The sequence below is a fragment of the Neomonachus schauinslandi genome, chromosome 8 (genome assembly GCF_002201575.2).
Source record: "Neomonachus schauinslandi chromosome 8, ASM220157v2, whole genome shotgun sequence".
Classification (NCBI taxonomy): Eukaryota; Metazoa; Chordata; class Mammalia; order Carnivora; family Phocidae; genus Neomonachus; species Neomonachus schauinslandi.
In genome coordinates this window covers 116,347,060-116,359,678 of record NC_058410.1, presented here as the reverse complement: position 1 = coordinate 116,359,678, position 12,619 = coordinate 116,347,060, and the positions used below count along the sequence as shown (strand labels likewise).

Sequence of the window (12,619 nt, the reverse complement as noted above, 5' to 3'; positions counted from 1 at the left end):
AGAAACAAGCAGCAGACTCCCAGCCTTTAAATTTCCTACTCTAAAGACATACAAACTGATCAGCGTTTTCTCCCATGGAAACTGTATACCTGGTCAATTTTCCAGGGCCTTGTTTTTAAGTCAAGAACTCAGCAGCCTACTCTCCTTCTCCCAGTCTGGGTTTGTTTCCTGGGTTTACTGGGGTTATCTCACTGATTCACTGTTGCTGTAAAAGCGGGGCTGAGCATGCTGTGTTGAAAGCCACTGAAAACCAGAGGAGACTAGTCATGAAAACCCTGACTATCGGCTGATAGATTTCTTTCTGATAACTCCTCATAACTGGTAGCACTTTTTTTTTTTCCAATCTAGAGCAAAACTTCAGGAGGTGACCAGGATCCAGAGCTGTTTCAACCTAACTTGGCTGTGATCTCCTTCCCTATGCTTGAGGGCACGGAGCTGTATGGACTATATGTCTGAAAATACCCTAGATGGACTGAATACTGAATTACTGTACAATAAACTGTACAAATCTTACCTCGAGGCATTCTCTAAATTCTGTAAGAATCATGGTGATGTCACAGCAGAAATTATGCATCCCATTCTTGAGTTTGAGGTTACCAAAGGTGCTTTTATCACTTTTAACTCCTTTGGCATTGAACTGAGTAAAGTTGACCAGGAGACCCTCTACCCGATTTGTAGCGAGCTCTGTCCCGAGGGGTGGCACCTGTTGGCTCAAGCAGAAGACTGATCAGATGAGGAGAGTAGCCGACCATTATGGAGGATATAAGCCTTTGTTTGAGACCGTGGGTGATGGCAGCAGAGGAAAGACGTTGGAAGATGTGTTTTATGAGCGTGAGGTACAAATGAACGTGCTGGCATTCAACATGTAATCCCACTATGGCGTGTTTTACGTATACACAAAGCTGAAGGAACAAGAAATGAGAAATATCGTGTAGATAGCAGAATGCATTTCACAAAGACATCGAAGTAAACAGTTACATTCCAATGTTATGACCCAGTGTGGGGCCTCAACTGCAGAAAATCATAAATATTAAGAAGAGGTTTTGAGGAAAATAAAAAGAATTGTGTTATATGATCTGGGTTATTCAAAAATAATCTATACTGCACCTTCATGAATTGCAGGCTCACTGGAAACAGTAAACTAACCCTGAAACAGTGTTTCTTTTTTTTCCCAGCAGCTTTAAATTTTGTTTCCCCGTTTATGTCTCATTTTTTACCAGACCTTAGACGTTAATTCTAATTAACCCTATGGTAACTTTTTCTAGTCTTGTTTGGTTGTATTAAAAATCAGATCTAGGGCGCCTGGGTGGCTCAGTTGGTTAAGCGACTGCCTTCGGCTCAGGTCATGATCCTGGAGTCCTGGGATCGAGTCCCACATCGGGCTCCCTGCTCGGCAGGGAGTCTGCTTCTCCCTCTGACCCTCTTCCCTCTCATGCTCTCTGTCTCTCATTCTCTCTGTCTCAAATAAATAAATAAAATCTTTAAAAAAAAATCAGATCTAATTTAAAAAAAAGAAAGAAAGAAAGAAATGTGCAGCTTCTGCACCAAAACAGCTGGAGTTTGAGGTTCTAGATCCTCTTGGATACATCACTTTCCACTTCACAATTAACCCATGTTTTTACACAGGAAGGGAGAAAAAAAATCTATCAAATAATGGAAAAAATAATTAGCTTCTTGGGAAAATCGAAAATTATCCAACAACCCCTTTCCAAGGGGAAAATATTGCATATATTAGAAGAGAAAACACAATGATATGGCTTCCCTAAGCTTCTCAAACACCGAGCATCACCCATCTACGTATCCTCCAGAGAGCAACAGGTGGATTGTAAAACAGGAAATTTACTGATTTCAGGCTGCAAGTTCTGCACATTAGTGGTTCCCATACTGCTCCCCAGTATCAATATGGGAAAATGGACTTTACCAGACTTCAGTTAACATCAAGCAAGACACCTCGCTAGAGTCTAAAATGAAGCTAATTTAGATCACAAAATCTAGAGGTAGGCAATAATTTTGGGATGAAATTTTCCAGCAACCAACTCAAAATGGTGTTAACAGTGACTATCATATAAAATAAATCCAAAGCAAGACCAGGAAATTTCTCAAGTTCCTATTTTAAAAAGCGAGCCTCTCGACAATACTGTTTTAGGAAGTCCAATAGGGGGTTTCACAGGCCTGTTTCTTATGGGATTACTCAATATAGGTAAACATCGGGGTGCCTGGGTGGCTCAGTCGGTTGAGCATCTCCCTTCGGCTCAGGTCATGATCCTGGAGCCCCAGGATTGAGCCCGCATGGGGCTCCCTGCTCAATGGGGAGTCTGCTTCTCCCTCTGCCTCTGCCCCTTCCCCCACTGGTGCTCTCTCTCACTCTTCCTCTCAAATAAATAAATAAAATCTTTAAAATACGTGTGTGTGTGTGTGTGTGTGTAAACATCATCAAACCAAAAGATAATTCTGTAACAAGAATTCTACAGAGAGCCAACGCATTACAGAAGGATATGTACAGCAATAGAAAAAAAAAATACAAAGTAACCCAGAAAAATAAAGGGATGAACTCTTGCTGGTATGAAGCAGGTCAAGAAAAGTTTCCTGGAGAAGGAGACATCTGAATGGAATTTTGATAGATGTAACTTGGAATTTTCCAAGTAAGCAGTAGAAGGGGAACATTCCAGACAAAAGAAACCACAAGAAAGTAAAGGCAGGCAGTCATGAATCAGCATGTTTTCATAAAGATCTATATCTATAATCAGATTAACTGACTGGGGAAAAAAGTGAAACAGGGAGATACAGGAGAGGTAAGCAGTAGCAAGATCAAGAAATGCCTTCTCTGCTGTGTTAGAGATTTGACATTCATTATAAAACAAGTAAAATTATCAAAGCTCTAAATGAAGACATTAAAAATAGTCTTGAAGATGAGAGAATATACTTAAGGCTGTCTGAGAGGTGGAATTTACACTAAGTACTGAGTAATAAAATGAAGGGTTCGAAGGAAATGTAAGAATGTGAGTCTAAAGTTTCTGATTCAGGGAATAAATGACAGGAAATCGTTGAAATCCATTGACCTATCCTGCACTTTAAAAGGATTTATTTGCCCACACAGGCTTCTGCAACAATCGTGCATTGATCATTAGAGAATATCAGTTCACTGAATTATGCAGATATTTGAAATGTCAACACACTTTATACACTATCTTTTCAAATCATATTCATTAATATTGTCACTGATCTCATCAGAAAAATTTTAAGTACCCCATGGTAGCAGATACAAGCTTCCCAAAATTCTAATTTCACTCAAAAGCTTAAATATTATCATTGGCAAAAGATACAATCAGCTGTTTTCCTTGAAGTGATGGTCTCCCTTTGTTCATACTCAAGAAAATGTCTCCCATATACCCAAGCCTGAATAACCAATTTTCTGTCAGTTGTTTGTTTTTCCAAGTGAAAAAAAAAAAAAAAAGCATTCCATGAAAAAAGTAGCTAGTTCAGCTTGCAACTCAAAGTTTTCCCTAGAGACAACCACCATATTTTAGTATGCAGCAGAAGAGCTTAATGGGCACTTCTCATCTCATCCCAGAATATTTCTTAAAATGTACTTAAGAGTTGAGATTTGATAAAAATAATTCTTATTCCTTCACTAGAAACTCTCTAGGGAAACTGACTTTTTAAAAACTGTGGAGGTGTCATAATAAAGAATATAATGAATGCTAAAACAATTTGACACTTTTAACTTGATTCATGCCAAGGCACTAGTAATATTACCCACCATTGTTCTCACACCTTCGGTACAAATATCAACACAGGTGTTGCAGGAAAAACCATGAGATTCAAAAAAGGTGGTACAACACTGTTAATGTTTTGCAGCCCTGTGTATGTTGCCAAGCATGCACATAAAATAAGATCAATGATTAGTTGGCAATGATACCAAATGAGTACAAGCCAACCAGCATGTCCAGACACATCTACAGATCTGCCCATTTGTAAGGCAAGGGTACAACTTTTCAGATGAGATATTAACTCAGTCTTTATGTTTGCAGTTAAATCTTTAATTTGACAAGTTAATATCATTGGAAAGTGGTAGAACTATGCTTTCTTATACTGTCTTTTCATCAGGCAGGCATTCATGAAGCAATGCAACTAGACAAGTTTTCATTAGTCTTTTTATTATTGTAGGAGCGCCTTCAGCCAAGGCAATATGATAAGTTATCCTGTAAGAGGCTTTTACAGACTTTCTAACGTCTACATTTAAAACATTTAAGTCCTTTATTCTTTGAACACTGAATGATTGGACCTAAAATAATGCTACAACCTAATCAGAACCATACTAGTTTTTGAAACTATTCTGTTGAATCAGACACAATAAGATAAATTGTTGACATCTATAAAGCTGAAGAAGGGGTACCTTTTGACATTTTTTTCATAGTTACAATTTTCCCCAGTTTCTTTTGAAACATATTCCTCCTTTCCATGAGTTAGAGAACTTGCTGATATATCGGTTTCATCTTTTGCAGACATAGGCAACATAGACACAGATTGAGAAAATGTGTCCTCTAGGGGCACAGGGGTGGCTCAGTCGGTTAAGCCTCGGACTCTTGATTTCAGTACAGGTCATGATCTCAGGGTCTTGAGATCAAGCCCCGTGTCCAGCTCCATGCTGGGCATGGAGCCCGCTTAAGATTCTCCTTCTGCCCTTCCCCACCACACCCCACCATGCATGAGCTCTCGAAAAAAAAAAAAAGTCTTCTGATACCTTTTTTAAGCCAACAATCCATCCTTAAATCCAAGAAAATGTATTATAAATAGCGTTTATTTTAGAATAAAATATTCAATTCTAAAATAATACATTTCATATAAAATTTTGAAAATTAAAAATGGTTTTGGAAAATATTTTAATATTGTTGCAAAACAAGATAAACTTAATTCTTGTATTTATGTATAGGTGCAGGAAAATCTTTGGGATTTAAAAATTATGATTTCTTAGAAGATAATGAGGTTACAGAGACTATAGCAGATGTAACTGAAAAGAGCTGGTTGGAGCACAAAAGAGTAGTGAAAACAAACTGAGTTAATTTTTTAAAATGTACGTATTTATACTCTAAACTCACTGCCTTAGAAAATCCTAGAAAGTACAATACACGGCACGCAATTTATTAACTGTTAAAGCAATGATGTCATCACATGCCACTGTAGCCTTTGGGAAACTCTACTGTTCACTCATGAGAGTGAAAGTGAAAAAGACAAATAACATCTTCGTATTATGAATAGCTTTAACCTTGTGGACCCTATAAAAGAATCTCAAGAATCTCTCTTCCCCAGAGACCCTCTGGCCATAATTTGAGAACTACAGCACAAGTCAGCTAATGGTCCTAAGAAAATTGGCTATGTCCACTAGACGTGAAAATCTGAAGCCTAATTCACACCATACAAAAATAAATTTCAAATAAATTAAAGATCTAATGTGAATAAGTAAAACTGTTGGAATAAAATATAGAATAATAATTTATTATCTCACTGTAGATAGCCTGGCGATACCAAGGGCTGATGGAGAGATGGGGAGAAACCAGAATTTGCATACACTTATGGTGGAAAGTTTAAGTAGTTTTCCTGCTTATTTCAACCACTTATTTCACATATGTAATGTTGAATAAATTTCAAGGGTGCAAATATCCTACAACCCGACTATTCTACTTCAACTTATGTGTCCCAGAGCCTTAGAGAATCTCTCATCTATGTGCACAAGGAAATATACATAAGGATGTTCATTGCAACCTTGTTTATCTTTAGTAATCAGGAGATACACATCCGTGGCTAAACAAGTGAATAAAATTATGTTGTATTCACATAATATAATATTGAACAACCATTAAAATAAACTAAATGTACATATTTCATGAGGACAATTCTCAAAACATAATGAAGACTGATACACACTAATTTTAAACCAGTAATTGCATTCAGGAGAGAAAAGAAAGGCAGCACTGAAGTCAGGTACAAAGAGCACAACTGTATTTGAATAGTGGGTACATGGGTATTGTTCCCTGTATGTTCTGTGTGTTAGAAATGTTTATTACCTATAACAAGGGCTCCTGGGTGGCTCAGTTGCTTAGCCGTCTGCCTTCGGCTCAGGTCATGATTCCAGAGTCCTGGGATCAAGCCCCGCATCAGACTCCCTGCTCCTTCTCCCCCTGCTTGTGCTTTCTCTCTCTCTCTCTCCCTCTCTCAAATAAATAAATAAAAATAAAAATAAAATATTACCCATAACAACATAAAATATACTCCAGTTCCTTCATGCTATCAATTACAGAATATCTGCTTCTCTAATCAAACTTTTTATTCTTATAATCGCTTTACAGATAATAAAATAAGTTTTAAATTAATTCTGTCTAGTTCTAACATAATCAGGTATTATTAATTATGTCTAGTTCTTTGGGTAATAACAACTGACTTTGTCTCTATGCTTAATATTTTTTAAAATCCATTAGTTTGCTCATCTCTATGATTTTTATTTTAATGTATCTTAATCATGAAATATTTTAAACATAAAGATTAATGGATATCCATTGCCCAAACATCAAACTTTATTAAATCTTAATATTTTATCTTGTTTCAAATCTATTTTTAAGATATTAATGTCTATAACACAGTCGATGTCTCTGGACCATTCCATTTCTTTTACTCCTTCGCCAGATGTAACGACCCAGCATGAAGTCAATTTTATCATTACTATGCATGTTTTAATACTTTTACTAAACATTTGTGAATCCTTAAACATTATCAAGTATTGTTTTACACAGAGTTTTATAAAATGGCATCTGACTATGTGTATTCTTCTACAATTTTTGTTTGGTCAACATTATATTTTTTAGTCTTATTCATGTTTGATCAATGTGTTCACGTTCATCCATTTAAAGTGCTGTAGCGTGGGGACGCCTGGGTGGCTCAGTCAGTTAAGCGTCTGCCTTCAGCTCAGGTCATGATCCCAGGGTCTTGGGATCGAGTCCCACATGGGGCTCTTTGCTCAGCACGGAGCCTGCTTCTCCCTCTGCCCCTCCCCCTGCTCATGGGCTCTCTCTCTGATAAATAAATAAATAAATAAGTAAATAAAATGCTGTAGTGTGTACACCACAATTTATTAATCCATTCGAATCCTAATGGACTTTAGGTTGGTTTTTGGATTGTGGTTCGTTTTGTGTGTGTGTGTTTGTCTTGCTTTTGCTTGGTTCATTTGTTTTTGCTACAGTGGACACTTATGCACATGTCAAATTGGGTGTATTTGGAAGAGTTTTATTAGGTTAAATTTTGTTATAAAGTTTTCTCAAATTTCAGGAATAATTTAGAAGTTAGTGTTATCAATGGCGAAGAAATATTTATCTGGACTTCAGCAATTCTTTAGTGTCATTCAATTTTTTTCCTATTTGAGTAAAAAACTTTTATCCCATTTACTTCCATATCTATATATCTATCCCTCATTACACCTAGGAATCGGAGGATGCCTGGAATACTAGTGACCTTTTCAAGTCATAATAATAATAACAATTTAACAATAGTTTCTGAGTGGAAGAAGTCAAGGTGATTATTTTCTCTTGATATTTGCCCTATATTGCTTGAATTTTTAGGAACAGGTATCACTTTTTATAAAAATGGTACATTATTTCAAATATTAAATCCATGAGTCTGAATTCAAATAAGTGACATGGTAACTAGGCAGAACTCCGAAGTGGTAGAAAGAAAGGGGGAGCTGGAAATTCAAAAGGATAGAGGAAAGGTAGGAATTTTCTGGGCCCTGGAATCAACAGCTATTCCAAAATGCTGTTGCCACACTTCTCCAAAAATTCTATGTGGATACATAGGAAAAGAACCCTAGGAACTTTTAGTAATTGCTCCAGAAGGAAGGCAAGGGCTTGAATAGTTTCTGGTTAGCAGAGAGAGAGGCTTGTTACTTTAAGAAAACCTGTAATAACTCCTTCAGGAAAAGAATAATCACACATAATTTGTTACATATTGAAATAACTGCCTCTACAGTGTAGTCTTGAACAAGCTTTTTCTAGTTTGCTTAAGTTCTGGCTTTTCCTCATCTGTGATAGAGGGGTATGAGACTATGTCTGAGTGTCTTCCAGATACAAATCTGCATTGAATCGTTCAACTCACATATCCCCATTGGTTTGCTTAAAGGATAATTCTGTCCATTATTAAAAGCTTTGTTTCGAGGGGCGGAGCAAGATGGCGGAGGAGTAGGAGACCTGGATTTCGTCTCCTCTCAGGAATTCAGCTGGATAGGGATCAAACCATTCTGAACACCTACAAACTCAACAGGAGGTCGAAGAAAAGAAGAGCAACAACTCTCTCATCAGAAAAGCGACCACTTTCTGGAAGGTTTTTTCTGATTTGTTTAGAGTATATTTTCTGGGGACGTTGTTACTCTGCTAGCATTTTGTTCTCTCATTAATCTATTCTCCTCTGCACAAAATGACAAGACGGAAAAAATCACCTCAACAAAAAGAACAAGAGGTAGTACCGACTGCCAGGGACCTACTCAATACGGACATTAGTACGATGTCAGATCTAGAGTTCAGAATCATCACTTTAAAGATACTAGCTGGGCTTGAAAAAAATATGGACGTTATTAGAGAAACCCTTTCTGGAGAAGTAAAAGAACTAAAATCCAACCAAGTAGAAATCAAAAAGGCTATTAATGAGGTGCAATCAAAAATGGGGGCGCTAACTGCTAGAATAAATGAGGCAGAAGAGAGAATCAGTAATATAGAAGATGAAATGATGGAAAATAAAGAAGCTGAGAAAAAGAGAGATAAACAACTACTGGATCACGAGGGCAGAATTCGAGAGATAAGCGATACCATAAGACGAAACAACATTAGAATAATTGGGATCCCAGAAGAAGAAGAAAGAGAGAGAGGGGCAGAAGGTATACTGGAGCAAATTATAGCAGAGAACTTCCCTAATTTGGGAAAGGAAACAGGCATGAAAATCCAGGAAGCACAGAGAACCCCTCTCAAAATCAATAAAAATAGGTCAACACCCCGACATCTAATAGTAAAACTTACGAGTCTCATAGACAAAGAGAAAATCCTGAAAGCAGCTCGGGAGAAGAGATATGTAACCTACAAGGGGAGAAACATTAGATTGGCAACAGACCTATCCACAGAGACCTGGCAGGCCAGAAAGGACTGGCAGGATATATTCAGAGCACTAAACGAGAAAAATATGCAGCCAAGAATACTATATCCAGCTAGGCTGTCATTGAAAATTGAAGGAGAGATAAAAAGCTTCCAGGACAAACAAAAACTAAAGGAATTTGCAAACACAAAACCAGCCCTACAGGAAATCTTGAAAGGAGTCCTCTAAGCAAAGAGAGACCCCAAAAGCAACATAGACCAGAAAGGAACACAGACAATATACGGTAACAGTCACCTTACAGGCAATACAATGGCACTAAATTCCTATCTTTCAATAGTTACCCTGAATGTAAATGGGCTCAATGCCCCAATCAAAAGACACAGGCTATCAGACTGGATTAAAAAACAAGACCCATCGATATGCTGTCTGCAAGAGACTCATTTTCGACCCAAAGACAGCCCCAGATTGAAAGTGAGGGGGTGGAAAACCATTTACCATGCTAATGGACACCAAAAGAAAGCTGGGGTGGCAATCCTTATATCAGACAAATTAGATTTTAAACCAAAGACTGTAATAAGAGATGAGAAAGGACACTATATCATACTTAAAGGATCTATCCAACAAGAAGATCTAACAATTGTAAATATCTATGCCCCTAACATGGGAGCAGCCAATTATATAAGCCAATTAATAACAAAAGCAAAGAAACACATCGACAACAATACAATAATAGTGGGGGACTTTAACACCCCCCTCACTGAAATGGACAGATCATCTAAGCAAAAGATCAACAAGGAAATAAAGACTTTAAATGACACACTGGACCAAATGGACTTTACAGACATATTCAGAACATTCCACCCCAAAGCAACGGAATACACATTCTTCTCTAGTGCCCATGGAACATTCTCCAGAATAGATCACATCCTAGGTCATAAATCAGGTCTCAACCGGTACCAAAAGATTGGAATCATTCCCTGCCTATTTTCAGACCACAATGCTTTGAAACTAGAGCTCAATCACAAGACAAAAGTCAGAAAGAACTCAAATACATGGAGGCTAAAGAGCATCCTACTAAAGAACGAATGGGTCAACCAGGAAATTAAAGAAGAATTAAAAAAATACATGGAAACCAATGAAAATGAAAACACAACTATTCAAAATCTTTGGGATGCAGCAAAGGCAGTCCTAAGAGGAAAGTATATAGCAATACAAGCCTTTCTCAAGAAGCAAGAAAGGTCTCAAGTATACAACCTAACCCTACACCTAAAGGAGCTGGAGAAAGAACAGCAAATAAAGCCTAAACCCAGCAGGAGAAGAGAAATAATCAAGATCAGAGCAGAAATCAATGAAATAGAAACTAAAAGAACAGTAGAACAGATCAACGAAACTAGGAGCTGGTTCTTTGAAAGAATTAACAAGATTGATAAACCCCTGGCCAGACTTATCAAAAAGAGAAGAGAAATGACCCACATCAACAAAATCATGAATGAAAGAGGAGAGATCACAACCAACACCAAAGAAATACAAACAATTATAAGAACATATTATGAGCAACTCTATGCCAGCAAATTAAATAACCTGGAAGAAATGGATGCATTTCTAGAGATGTACCAACTATCAAAACTGAACCAGGATGAAATAGAAAACCTGAACAGACCTATAACCACTAAGGAAATTGAAGCAGTCATCAAAAATCTCCCAAAAAACAAAAGCCCAGGGCCAGATGGCTTCCCAGGGGAATTCTACCAAACATTTCAAGAAGAATTAATGCCTATTCTTCTGAAACTGTTCCAAAAAATAGAAATGGAAGGAAAACTTCCCAACTCATTTTATGAGGCCAGCATTACCTTGATCCCAAAACCAGACAAAGACCCCATCAAAAAGGAGAATTACAGACCAATATCCCTGATGAACATGGATGCAAAAATTCTCACCAAAATACTAGCCAATAGGATCCAACAGTACATTAAAAGGATTATTCACCATGACCAAGTGGGATTTATCCCTGGGCTGCAAGGTTGGTTCAACATCCGCAAATCAATCAATGTGATACAATACATTAACAAAAGAAAGAACAAGAATCATATGATCCTCTCAATAGATGCAGAAAAAGCATTTGACAAAGTACAGCATCCTTTCTTGATCAAAACTCTTCAGAGTATAGGCATAGAGGGTACATACCTCAATATCATAAAAGCCATCTATGAAAAACCTACAGCGAATATCATTCTCAATGGGGAAAAACTGAGAGCTTTCCCCCTAAGGTCAGGAACGCGGCAGGGATGTCCACTATCACCACTGCTATTCAACATAGTATTGGAAGTCCTAGCCACAGCAATCAGACAACAAAAAGAAATCAAAGGCATCCAAATTGGCAAGGAAGAAGTCAAACTCTCACTCTTTGCAGATGATATGATACTTTATGTGGAAAACCCCAAAGACTCCACCCCAAAACTGCTAGAACTCATACAGGAATTCAGTCAAGTGGCAGGATATAAAATCAATGCACAGAAGTCAGTGGCATTCCTATACACCAACAACAAGACAGAAGAAAGAGAAATTAAGGAGTCGATCCCATTTACAATTGCACCCAAAACCATAAGATACCTAGGAATACATCTAACCAAAGAGACAAAGGATCTGTGCTCAGAAAACTATAAAATACTCATGAAAGAAATTGAGGAAGACACAAAGAAATGGAAAAACATTCCATGCTCATGGATTGGAAGAACAAATATTGTGAAGATGTCAATGCTACCTAGAGCAATCTACACATTCAATGCAATCCCCATCAAAATACCATCCACTTTTTTCAAAGAAATGGAACAAATAATCCTAAAATTTGTATGGAACCAGAAAAGACCTCGCATAGCCAGAGGAATGTTGAAAAAGAAAAGCAAAGCCGGCGGCATCACAATTCCGGACTTCCAGCTCTATTACAAAGCTGTCATCATCAAGACAGTATGGTACTGGCACAAAAACAGACACATAGATCAATGGAACAGAATAGAGAGCCCAGAAATGGACCCTCAACTCTATGGTCAACTCATCTTTGACAAAGCAGGAAAGAATGTCCAATGGAACAAAGACAGTCTCTTCAACAAATGGTGTTGGGAAAATTGGATAGCCACATGCAGAAGAATGAAACTGGACCATTTCCTTACACCACACACAAAAATAGACTCCAAATGGTTGAAAGACCTCAATGTGAGACAGGAGTCCATCAAAATCCTAAAGGAGAACACAGGCAGCAACCTCTTTGACCTCAGCCGAAGCAACTTCTTCCTAGAAACATCGCCAAAGGCAAGGGAGGCAAGGGCAAAAATGAACTATTGGGACTTCATCAAGATAAAAAGCTTTTGCAAAGCAAAGGAAACAGTCAACAAAACCAAAAGACAACCAACAGAATGGGAGAAGATATTTGCAAATGACATATCAGATAAAGGGCTAGTATCCAAAATCTATAAAGAACTCATCAAACTCAACA

The 12,619-nt window shown here is 37.6% G+C and overlaps 1 pseudogene; it reads left to right on the top strand.

The window, feature by feature from the left end:
* Nucleotides 1-352: 352 nt before the first annotated feature.
* Nucleotides 353-993, top strand: LOC110575566 (annotated as a pseudogene).
* Nucleotides 994-12,619: the final 11,626 nt, after the last annotated feature.